The following is a 13,495-nucleotide window of genomic DNA, read 5'->3' as shown; positions in this document are numbered from 1 at the left end:
TGAAATTTTCTTTCCTTGATGTGTCTCTGTCTGGTTTAGGTATCAGGGTGATATTGGCTTCATAGAATGAGTTTGGGAGGGTTCCCTCCTCTTCTATTTCATGGAATACTTTAAGGAGTATTGGAATGATCTCTTCTTTAAAGGTTTTGTAGAACTCGGCTGAGAACCCATCTGGTCCTGGACTTTTCTTTGTTGGTAGGCTTTTGATGACTTCTTCTATTTCATTGCTTGAAATTGATCTATTTAAATTGCGTATGTCCTCCTGGTTCAGTTTAGGCAATTCATATGTCTCTAGAAACCTGTTGATATCTTCGAGATTTTCTATTTTTTTGGAGTATAGATTTTCAAAATAGTTTCTAATTATGTTTTGTATTTAAGTCGTGTCTGTTGTGATATTTCCTTGTTCATTCTGAATTTTAGTAATTTGAGTGTTCCCTCTCCTTCTCTTTGTTAGTGTGGCTACGGGTTTATCAATTTTGTTTATTTTTTCAAAGAACCAGCTATTTATTTTGTTGATTTTTTTGATTATTTCTTTTGTTTCAATTTCATTGATTTCAGCTCTGAGTTTAACTATTTCCTGTCTTCTGCTACTTTTGGTGTTGCTCTGTTCTTCTTAGTCTAGGGCTTTGAGCTGTAGTGTTAGGTCATTTATTTGTTGATTTTTTCTTCTTTTATTGAATGCTCTCCATGAAATAAATCTTCCTCTAAGTACTGCTTTCATAGTGTCCCAGATATTTTGATACAATATTTCTTAGTTCTCATTTACCTCTAAGAATTTTTTAATTTCCTCATGATGTCTTCTGTTCTCCATTTATTATACAATAGCATATTATTTAAACTCCAGGTGTTGGAGTAGTTTCTGTTTTTTACTCTGTCATTTATTTCTAATTTCAATCCATTATGATCTGATAGAATACAAGGTAGTATCTCTATCTTCTCTTATTTGCTAACATTAGTTTTGTGGCATAAAATATGTTCTGTTTTAGAGAAGGATCCGTGTGCTACTGAGAAGAAAGTGTATTCGCTCTTTTTGGATGGTATATTCTATAAATGTCCAATAAGTCTAAATTGTTTATTGTGTTATTAGATCTATGGTTTCTTTATTCAATTTTTGTTTGGAGGATCTGTCCAGTGGTGAGAGAGGTGTGTTAAAATCACCTAATATTACTGTGTTGTGGTCTATTTGATTTCTCGAATTGAGAAGGATTTGTTTGACGTATATGGATGAGCCAATGTTCGGGGCATAGATATTTATGATTGTTATGTCTTGCTCATTTATGCTTCCCTTAAGCACTATGAAATGTCCTTCTTTATCCCTTCTGACTAACTTTGGCTTGAAGTCCACATTATCTGATATGAGGATGATACTTCAGCTTTTTGTTATGTCCATGTGTATGGTATGTTTTTTCCCATTCTTTCACCTTTAGTCTGTGGGTATCTCTTTCTATGAGATGAGTCTCTTGCAGGCAGCATATTGTTGGATCTTTCTTTTTAATCCATTCTGCCATCTGTGTCTTTTGATTGATGAGTTCAGGCCATTAACATTCAGGGTTATTATTGAGATATGATTTGTTTTTCAGGTCATTTGGCTTATTTTTGCTTTTTGACATGACTTGGTTTTTTCTTTATTTTACTGTTCCTTTCGGGTCGTTCCTCCCTTTGCTGATTTACATCATTGTTTTTCAACTCTTCCTCATGGATTATTTTGCTGAGAATGTTCTGTAGTGCCAGCTTTCTTTTCGTAATTCTTTTATATTTTGTTTTTCATGGAAGGATTTTATTTCGTCGTCAAGTCTAAAGGTAAGTTTTTCTGGGTATAAGATTCTTGGTTGGCATCCCTTTTCTTTCAGAGTTTGAAAAATGTTGTTCCAGGCCCTTCTAGCTTTTAGGGTCTGGATTGAAAAATCTGCTGATATCTGTATTGGTTTTCCCCTGAATATAATTTGAATCTTTTCTCTCACAGCCTTTAAAATTCTGTCTTTATTTTGTATGTTAGGTATTTTCATTATAATGTGCCTTGTTGTGGGTCTATTGTAATTTTGTATATTTGGAGTCTTAAAAGATTCTTGTATTTGATTTTCCATTTTGTTCTTCAGATTTGGGAAATTTTCTGATATTATTTCATTGAAAATTGTTTATTCCTTGGTTTGTTTCTCTGTGCCTTCCTCAATCCCAATAATTCTTAAATTTGGCCTTTTCATGATATCCCATTATTCTTGTAGATTCTGTTAATGATTTCTTACCATCTTCTCTGTTTGGTCAACTTTGTCTTCCAGGTTAAATATTTTTTCTTCAATATCTGAGGTTCTGTCTTCCAGGAGTTCTATCCTATTGTTTATGCTTTCTATGTAGTTCTTAATTTGGTTTTTTGTTTCCTTCATTTCAAGGATTTCTGTCTGTTTTTTTTTTCTTTAACAGCATCTCTAACTCTATTGAAATGATCTTTTGCTTCCTGCATTTGCTCTTTTAACTTTAGATTGGTGCTATCAATCCAAGCCTGCATTTGCTCTTTCATCTCATTGTTTGCTTCTCTGATCATTTTAATTATGTACATTCTTAACTCCCTTTCTGACATTTCTTCTTCCATTTGTCATTGGATTTTATTGATGTGCATCTAGGTTTGTTTGGGACATTTTCTTCTCTTGTTTTCTCATATTGCTCAGGTATCTACCCCTCTAGTAGTGAAACTCTGAGATATTGCAGATTTCCTCTATTGACTTATAGTGTTCTGTAGATTTCCAATAACTCACCTCCTAGCCTTCAGTAGCCTGAAGTCTTGGAGGAACTTGACAATGCAGTGCTCCACAAGGAAGCTGCCCCTCTAGGTGTGGTGACCTTCAGGTGGGGTATATTCCCTGCTAGTGGGCAGAGTCACCTCCACATGTTGACTGGTGATCAGCCAAAGGGGGACTAGATTGCAGGTTGGGGCCTGTGTTTCTGGTTCTACCACACTGGTGGGAAAACCTCGCCTGGCAGGGAAGTCTCACCTGGTGGGGAAGTTTCGCTGGGCAACTCTCTTCTGAGAAGTTCCCTTCGGTCCAGAACTACCACCTGGACTGGGTAGCCCTCCTCTGTGATGTTCCCAGGAGTCCTGACCTACTGCCTGTGCTGGGGAGTCTGGCCCTGTGAGGGACTCCCTTGCTGAGTGACCCTCCTCTGCTACATTCCCTGGGGACTGGAGCTACCACCTGGGCCTCAGACCTTCACTCTGTGTTAAAGCCTCTTGCTGTACGGCCCTTCCCTGCAATGATCCTGGTTGATTGGGTTCTTGGCTCCAGCAGGGGAGTCTCACTGGGCCACTCTACTCCATGAAGTTCCCTGCATTTGGGGACTACTTCCCCATCCAGGGAGCCTGACCAGTGGGAGAGTCTCACCCAGTGGTTCTGTGTTGGTCCTGAGTCTCTCAATACCTCCTCTTCTTGACTCCTGGGTCTTGTCAAAGGTCCTCTAGCCTCCTGTGGGTGTCTCAGGAAGGGAGCTGCTCTTCCAATGATGATTGCCACACCCTCAGGAATAATTCAAAATGCCTGCACCAGCCTATAAAGAAGCCTCTGGCTAACTCCGCATTGCAGGCAGGCTGGCTCCTCTGCTGGCATGCTCCCCCATGTTGACAGACCTTGGTGTCAGGCGGGGTCACTCAGTGACGACGTCTGTCTTCAGCCTGGTGGTTGAGCAGGTTGGCTGCCCGCTGCCTAGCTATGCAAGGCAGGTGGGTTGGGTGCCTGCCGGCTACCTCCACGATGCAAGCGGCCTGACTCACCCTCCAGCTTGCTCCGCAACTGCGACTGACCAGTGATGGTGCCCATCTTCGGTGCAGGGGTCCCTCTATTCATTTTTTAATAGCATCTTCGGAAGAGCAGACATTTTCAATTTTGAAGAAGCCTAATTTGTTGATTTGTTCACTAATAGTTTGTGTTTCTGCCGTCTCATTAATGATATCTTAGGCAGAAGGCAAAAGGATTTTCTCCGGAGTTTTATTCTTGAATATTTATAGTTATTTGTTTTATATTTATGTCTATGATAATTTTCAGTTACTTATATGTGTAGTGCAATATATGAATCAGAGTTTATGTTTCTCATACAGATATACAGAAGTTCCACCATAATTTTTAAAAAGAGTATCATTTCTCAACTAAACTTCCTCTGTATCTTTCTCAAAATTAGTTGTCCTTTTACATACCTGAGGATTGTTTCTGGATTCTATTTTTTTAATCTGCTTTTCTGATTGATGCCAAAAAGCACTTTGACTTGATTACTGTTGTTTTACAGTGAGTATTGAAATCTTGTTTAGTTTGTCCAATACTTTTTACTTTTCAAACCTATTTTTCAGAGTTTAGTACATTTGAATTTCCATATGAATTTTAGAGTAAATCTATCAATTTCTTTTTAAAAAGATTGAGAGAATTTTTAATCAGTTTACATTGAATCTATAGATCAGATTAGGAATAATAGGCATCAGAACAATCCTGAGCCTTCTGGCTATGTGATGATTGTACAATAATGACAAGGGGCATTTATTCACCTTAAGAAGTGTTTTCCTGAAACACTGTCTCCTGCTACAGAGGTAGCATTTGGCAAGAAAGTCACTTTCATTAGATACACACAACTAGGACTCCTTCACTAGACAGTTGGTACGGATGCCTTGTAGTCCATGGCCTTCACGACTGTCCCAAAACAGCACTGCTGGGTAAATAAGTCTGCCCAATTCTTGGGATTATTATTAGGAAGCTCATGTGCAAGCAGATTGAAGTCATGTTTCCAAAATCAACTTTATACAAATAAAGTTGATGTCATGTCTGGTCTCATTTCTCAGGTTTGAAGCATCAAGCTTTTTTGTGTGCCCCTTAAAGACATACACATTGTGAAGTAAAACCAGGAATAGTTGAAACAATAAAAACACAGAACTTGGGTTGGGTATATATCTCAGTGGTCGAGTGTTTATCTAGCACGTGAAGGCCCTGGATCTTAATATTGTCTTTGAATATATGAACATGGAATGCCTTCCATTTCTTTCTGTCTTTAGTATCTTCCAAAAACATTTTGTAGTTTTTAGTGTAGTTATATTTTCCACCTTGGTTAAGTGTATTTTTAACTATTTTATCCTTTCTGATGCTATTATAAGTAGAAATGTTTTCTTAATATTCTTTTCAAATTGTGTATTGTTAGTGTATATAAATGTAACATGTTTTTGTGTGGGTTTTGTATCGTTAATTTGTTTAATTTATTAATCACAACAGGCTTTTGGGGGGGTTGGTGTCAGGTACTGCAGATTGAACCCATGGGCAATGTACTAGTGAGTCACTTTCCAAGCCCATTTTATTTGTTTTATTTTGAGATGGGTTCTTGTTTAGTTGCCTAGGCTGGTCTCAAACCTGGTAATCCTTCTGTCTCAGCCTACAAAATAGCTCAAATTACAGGTGTACTCCACCTTATTCATCCAAAATGTGTTTTATGTGTGTGTGCTGAGGATAAACTCAGGAGCCTCATGCATGCTAAGCTTGTGTCCTGCCACTGAGCTATACTCCCAGCCCCCTTTTAATGGAATCCTTAGATTTTTCTAAACATTAGATTATATAATTTTGCCTGAAAACAGTAATAATTTTACATCTTCCTTTCCAATTTTGATGCATTTTAATTTCTGTCCCTTGTCTAATTATTCTCAATGTAACTTCCAACACAAATTTGAATGCTAATGTTTTCTTTCTGATCTTACAGGGGAAAAAAATCAGATTTTCTCCATTGATTATGATGTTATCTGTGGGTTTTTCAATGTGAATTTTTGAAAGCCTCTTATCATTTGCCTATCTCAGGGCTAGGAAGAAAATCCAATAAACTGTCCCACCAGAATTTACCTGCAATATGTGTAATTTGGGTCAATTGTTTTTCTTAAGGTTTCCAAACTATCCCAGTGTTTCTAGCCTGCCAGCTAGGAACCTATATACTCACCTATATACTGGGATCCTGTAAACCAAATACCAAGCCAGTTTTCTTCAATGGGCCCTCTATCATAAACCTTAATTCTCTGTGACTAACTATACCTGTTTTAATGAGTGTCATTCTCAAATAGGACATTGCAGGGAAGACCTTAGTTGCATAAACAAATTTGTCAATTAATCCTGGTAAAAATGAGGACAGATTATTATAGAATCTGTACAAATAATTATATTTCCATGAAAAATAAAATTACCCAATTCAATTTTGTGAATTTTAAAGAGGATGGAAAGGCAATAAGAAAAAAATCTAATTTGCAGATTTTTTCATTTCAGTTTACAATTGCCAAGTGTTCTAAAGTGTTATGGGTTCAGTATAAGAAAGACAGGGCTGCATTTTATATCCAGAATATAGAACATTAAAACATCAATATTCCCCAAACCAACATCAAGTTATTCAGTTCTATGTAGTTAACTCTTGCTCTGCTAGATTTGGGGTTAGTAGTTTCACAAGTGCATCTGCTTCTCAACTAAAAGAATTCTATAAATCTGTAGTCCATTACTGACTTCAGAAACCTGTACCCATGAATGTATCCTTTCAAGTGTCTGTGGCCTGAAATACATAGCATAGTTCCTTTGGAGGAAATATCTCCTTTTCAGCATTCTAACAACTTCCCATGTATCAGCATAGGACATTCAGGCAAAGCTTGAACCACTGCTCATTCAGATCTTGGAAGAATGCCTTAGTCCTTCTAGAGCATGAGAGCATGGCAGTATTCTGTGCAGCAGTCACCACACTGTTTTCCACTTGCTTCACTCATGAGAGTCTCCAATTGCCTCCTGGGTTCTGATGAGGTATGATTCATTCTGCCTCACTCCTGTTGGGCACAACTTCAAACTATAAAACTCTTTAGGTGTGGGACAAATTTGACTCATCAGAAACAGAATATACTATCATCCATGTTGCAGTTATTTGGTTTATTTTGTTTTGCCCAATGCAAGGGGGACAAGGGTATTTGGCACTTGAGGCAAAGGGTATTGTTTATTACCTTTGACTACTTATCCTTTTATTTTTATTTATTTATTTTTGTATTTTTATGGCAGTACTCAGGATTGAATCCAGGGCCTTGCATATGCTAGACAAGCATGCTACCACTGAGCTACATCTCCCACCCTGGCTACTTATCCTTTAATGCCTACAAAACTAATGCACTCTCTGAATCCAAAATAAGTTCTTTGTTTCTTTACTGGCCAAATCTCTCAACCTGCCTTTGTGTGACATCCATTTCCACAGAGCTCTGAGACAGTCCTCATTTATTGAAGACACAAACTTGCCTGTTGCTGATTGTGGAGTCTTCAGGCAAGTTTTAGAGTAAAACAAAAACTATTTGTAGGTAACAGAGGGTTAAAATGGCTATGGTTAATTCATTGATAGTAATTTTCTAAATTCAAATTACTGATGATTTTATAAGAAGAATAATGTAAATTTGTTTCTGCAGCAACAAAGGCAATAAAACCAATCCACAAAATTTAAGACAAAATGCATTATAATTATAATTATTATGCATATAATTATTATTATAATTATTATGCATATATTTGGTAACAGTGAATGGTATATCTTTTTACAAAAAAATAGATGAACATTTTATAATGGAAATATCTTGAGATATAACATAATAATTCAGGGACATACTTCATGAGTATATTTAACATTCAGTAATAATATATACCAAGAGAATATCAAGTGAAACGATTAGGTAAGTCTGGAAAGGATTCCAAACATCTATGTGTTAATAACACTTCATAGAAAAGTCTACTAGTGCATGTAAAGTTAGTTAAATAGGTGTTACTGTGTAACTAGTAGTTTTAACTGCACACTTTCTTTCTGAGATTCATCTATATTTTAATTGCTGTATCTTTAGTTCATTCATTTTTACTAATATATCCTACTGTATGATTGGAGTATGATTTATTTATCTGGAATAATCTGTTGGTGGACATTTCAGTTGTTTTCAGATTTGTGATGTTTTAAAAAGGTGGTGCAGAGGTGCAGAGGTCTTTCTTATACAGATCTTGTGCACATCTGTTCTTGATATATAACTGTGGATCCATTTGAGGTTTAATAAGATAAGTATGACCAAAATTATTTGCAAAGTTGATGTACCAGATCACAATCCAATTATTTGTGTATAGGAGGTCCTACTATTCAACTTTTTCCATTTATACAGGAGCTTTTGTGCTTGGCTCCATACACAGGTCTTTGAGTCAAACACATGACAATTATGATAGCAGCTCTTTCTTTTAGTAGCTGTGTGATTTTGAAACCCATAATTAGCCTCTCAGTGCCTAATTCTTATAATCTGCAAGAAAGGAATTCTGATACTAAATAGAATATCTAGAATACATATACGGTATGTTTCCTTTTTATTCTTTTTTTTGTAAGAGAAATTTTATTTTAACCTCAAGATCATCACTGTGTCTTAGCATTTTGGGAAAGTTGAAAGAAAAAGAAAAAGAAACACACTAATGCCAATTATATGACAGATTCAATTTCATTTCTCTGATAAAGAATGCTGTAGAAAGTGGCTAATGAGTTCAATGTTACAGTTAAATAGGAGCAAAAAGTTCTGTTTTTTTATTGTATAATAGGGTTATGATAGTTAACAATATTATATTGCATATTTCTAAATAGCAAGAAGACAGAATTTTGAATGTTCTCACAAGGAAATGATAATTGTTTGAGGAGATAAATATGACAACTATTCTGATCAAGACACACTACATACATATATGGAAATATCATATTCTGTCACATAAAGGTATACAATTATTATGTGCCAAGAGAAATAAAAACAAACTTAGAAAAAATGCTTTAGAGTGAATTGTGTGATGGAGAGGAATAAGAGAGAAAAGATTAGTATTTCCTATTGAATGGTTGTACTTTCTTTGTTGCTTGTATGGGTTCAGTATGTTCTATAGGTTCATAACTTAAGAATTGGGGTCTTCTTGGAGCTCCAGAAAAATGAGGCACTTGATGACTGTGTGTCTTTGGGAAGGGACACTGAAACAAGTATCAGAACCTCTGACTGAATCTTAGTGCCTGAGTCCTCACTGTTGACAGCATCTTGAATGAATCATTTCCTCACTCCTTTCCTCACCTACTAAAATGGATTGCACTGGGAGCCAGGTTAATGGGAGCATGGCATCTGGATTGAATATCTACTATGCTACCCTGCCATCTGCTTTACCTGATTTCTGCTTTTTTGTCAAGCTCTTTTGCTCAAGTTGTCTTTATGGTGTGGAGTCAAACATCCTAGAGACCAACATTTGGATATCTAGATGTGGGGTGGGGCAGAAATCCCTTTTAAGAAACTACATTTAAATAGCAAGAGGAGAAAGCTATAGTTGCAGGCAGTGTGGACAGCATGTTCAAAGTCTCTTTGGTGGGATGTAGCTTGACTCATTTGGGATGGAAGGAGGCCACTGTAGCTGCGTTAATGTGAGAAGGATAATGGCTCTCAATGAGGGTAGTAAGTAAGGCAGGGTCCAGAGCACACAGGGCCTTGCAGGTTAGGGTTCATACTTTGCATTTTATCTGCTGACCTCTAGCAAGGCACTGGAGAGTTTGTAAACAGATGTAATCCTTCTTGCATTTAGCAGCCTAAAAAATTTTGGACTCTGATGGTAAAAGTTCCACACCCAGAGGTGAACAGAATGAAGCATCCATGTGAAGCAGCCTGATGTAACAAAACATTAGATTTTCACTATATGAACTTAATATTGGGCTGGCGACAGTGGGGATGAGGACACATGACAGGACTTGGGGCTGGATGGTGGGACTCTCTTAATTATTCTACCTAAGTGAATGTATTGCCTGGGGTGAAGAGGGATGAGGGGTTAGGTTATCTTTCATGGAGTTCCCATCAAGCTATGAGCCCTACTAAGAGAGGGCAAAAGTCACTGAGACATATGGCTCCACTTTCCTTGTATGGTTCTAAAACTAGCTGAAACATTTAGAAATTCTCATTCTATTTGTGACAAAAACTCCACAATTTCTCCATGCCATTTTCCCTCTTACAATCATACCATAAACACATGGTTCCCAGCCATTCAGATGTTCTTCAAAATATATTATTATTCACCAGAGCATAATTTTTTCCCTTGATGAGCTGTGATTTGGAAGGAACATAGATCACATTTATTTAAATTTTTAAGCATATCCCACTAAACATGATTTTATTTTTTGGATTTTTATATCATAAACCATAGGGAACTAGTTAGTATCCCTATACCAAGTTTAATAGAACAAAGTATTAGGCAAATGTGTTTTGAATGGTATTGAATTTTATTCTCCTCAGTACCCTACTGCTTATGAGAATATCTTCCATACATGCTTCTATGAAATGGTTTTAAATTTATGTGTGTTTAAATGCCCCACAGCTAGACAAAATTAAAACTCTTCCTGACCAACTTTCCTCCATTCCAGTCCCTAGAGGTAACAACTGCTGACATCTGGTCCATACTTCAGTTTTGGGTTTTTACTTGGCATACAATTTTTCTATGCATGTGGAAATGCAGATACATGAATGGATATATTGGCATTATTATTATTATTATTATTATTATTATTATTATTATCATTATTCCAGGAATTGAAACCAGAGTACTTACCCACTGAGGAATATTCCCAGCCTATTTTAATTTTGTTTTGAGTCAGGATATCACTAAGTTGCTTAGGGCTTCCCTAAGTTGCCAAGACCACCTTAAACTTGCAATCCTTTTGCCTTAACCTCCTGAGTTGCTGGAATTACAAAAATGCACAGGAATTACTGTGCCCCGCAATTTATTATTGGCATTACAGAGTAGCACTGATCTACTCATTATATTCTTCACATAACAAGATGCATGTTTTTAAATTATTTTCATTAAGTTAATATTTAAAGTAAAATTTATTCATTTACTGTACAGTTCTGTGAGTCTTTAAAAGGGCTTTCAGTTGTGTAACCATCCCCATAACCAAGACATATAACAGTTTTATTATGACAGAAAATTCCCCAATGTCCCTTTGCAGTTCATCTCTTCTGCTTTTTAAGAGGAGAAATTTTGTTGATATCATTTCATAAGTTTTTAAAAAATGTTTTATTCATGCATTGTAGTCATACATAATACCTAGGTTCAAACTGACATTTATATGAATGCATAACATAATTTGCTCCATTTCAATCCTCAGTACTTTTGCTTTTTCTCTCCTCCTCCCTCTCCCACTTTCCTTCCTCTATTCTACTAGTCTTTCTTCCATTTATTTATTGTTTTAAATTGTTGTGTTATAGTTATACACAAAAGTGGAATTCATTGTGATATATTCATACATGTGCATCACACAATTTGTTCAAATTAACTTCATAGTTCCTCCCTTTTCCCATCCCTCCTTCCTCCTCATTTCCTTCCTGTACTCCACTGTTCTCCCTTCCATGAGATTCCCCCTTTATAATTCTTATTTCTCTGTAGTTTCTGCATTATGAAAGAATACATTTGACACTTGACTTTCTGAATCTGGCTTATTTCATTAAGCGTGATAGTCTCTACCTTCATCTTTTTACCAGAAAATAACATAATTTCATAGTTTCTCTTCTTAATGACTGAGTAAAACTCCATTGTGTATATGTGCCATATTTCTTTATCCATTCATCTGTTAAGAGAATATTAGACTGGTTCCATTACTTGGCTATTGTGAATGGCACTGATATACATGTTAGTCTGTATGTACCACTGTAGAACGTTGATTTTAGATATTTCAGACAAGTACTAAGGAGTGGTAGAGCTGGGTTATATGATGGTTCTATTCCTAGTCTTTTGAGAAATCTCCATGCTATTTTCCAAAGGGATTGTACTGATTTTCAATCCCATCAAAATGTATAAGTGGGAGGTTTCAAGATGGCGGACTAGGGGGCGGCTGCATTTCATGTTGCTCCAGGACGCAGGATTCAAAAGAGGAGAGAGTGAGAGATTGGGACCAACTAAAAGCCGCTGGGTGAGTCTCTCCCATTGGGGAGGCATCCCAGATGGGGCGGCAGCCCCGGAACGCAGGGAACTTTGTGTAGGCGAGACGCCCCTCACCCCACTGGAGTGATAAACACGGACCACTAGGAACATCGTAGAGGTGGCTGCTCAGCACAGCGCTTGGACTTGGAGCAACCACTGGGGCTCCGGGCGGCTGCCTGAGGAGGAGCTGCGTGGCGAGCTGTTTGGACTCAGAGCAATTGCTTCTGAACACCGAGGGGGATGCCCGGAGGAAGAGGAGAAGCTCGGCGGTATGTTTGGTCTAGGAGTGACTGCATCAGAGCTACAGGCGGTTGCCAAATGAGGAGCTGCGTGCCGAGGTGTTTAGACTCAGACGGACCGCTTCTGAACACCGGGGGGCTGCCCGGAGGAAGAGGAGGAACGTGGCGGGTCACTTGGTCTAGGAGTGAGTGCATCAGAGCTACAGACGGTTGCCAGAGGAGAGGAGGAGCTGTGTGGCGAGGTGTTTAGACTCAGAACGACCGCTTCTGAACACCGGGGGGCTGCATGGAGGAGGAGGGCGGTGGGTCAATTGGTCTCTGAGTGACCACTCCTGAACACCTGGGGGGCTATCCCAAGGAGGAGGAGGAGGAACAGGGTGGGTCACTTGGACTCAGAGTGACTGCCTAGGGCTATGGGCAGTTGGCGGGAGGAGGAGACCCGAAGTGAGTTGCTTGGACTCCTAGTGACTGCGTCAGAACACCGGACGGCTGTCCGGAGGAAGAGGTGTGTGACGGGTCTCTGGGTCTCGGAGCTATTGTATGGGGCTCCAGGTGCCGGCTCAGAGGAGTGACCGCATAGCCAGGCAATTAGGTGCAGAGCAGGGTCCCAGGACCTAGGTGACTTCTTGGTGGAAGAGCCGCATAGAGACACGCCTAGGGGTGGAGCAAAGTTTCCAGGACTGCAGGCAGATTCTCTGAGTAGAGGCAGTCTAAAGAGACTCATCTGTGAAAGGTGAGGCTCCCAAGCCCAGCAGGTAGGTCCGGGACTCTGGGAACATTGCAGAGGAAGACAGCCCAGCCCAGGTGGTAGTTGTAGATTGAGGAGAACCTCTAGTAGGGGAACTGACCAGCGAGACCTCCCCACCGGGTGACACTTCCCTGACCGGTGAGGTTTTCCCACAAGGATGGTAAAACCAGAGACACAGGCACAAACAGGCCTTGCCTCAACCCACAGCCTAGTTCCCCTTTGGATGAACATTGGTCAACAAGTGGAGGCACCTCTGACCATTATCAGGGAATATACCCACCTGAGGGTCACCACCCCTATAGAGGCAGCTTCCTTGTGGAGCACCGCATTTTCAACTTCCTCCAAGACGTCAGGCTACTGAAGGATAAGAGGGGATATACTAGCAAAATTCATGGATATTATAAGTCAATAGAGGAAATCTGCAATATCTTAGCGGTCCACTGATACCTGAACAATATGAGAAAACAAGGGAAGAAAATGCCCCAAACAAATCTAGATGTTACACCAATAAAATCTAACGACAGCATGCCAGA

Source organism: Sciurus carolinensis, chromosome 13 (assembly GCF_902686445.1).
Source record: "Sciurus carolinensis chromosome 13, mSciCar1.2, whole genome shotgun sequence".
Taxonomy (NCBI): Eukaryota; Metazoa; Chordata; class Mammalia; order Rodentia; family Sciuridae; genus Sciurus; species Sciurus carolinensis.
Note: the sequence above shows the minus strand (reverse complement) of the source record.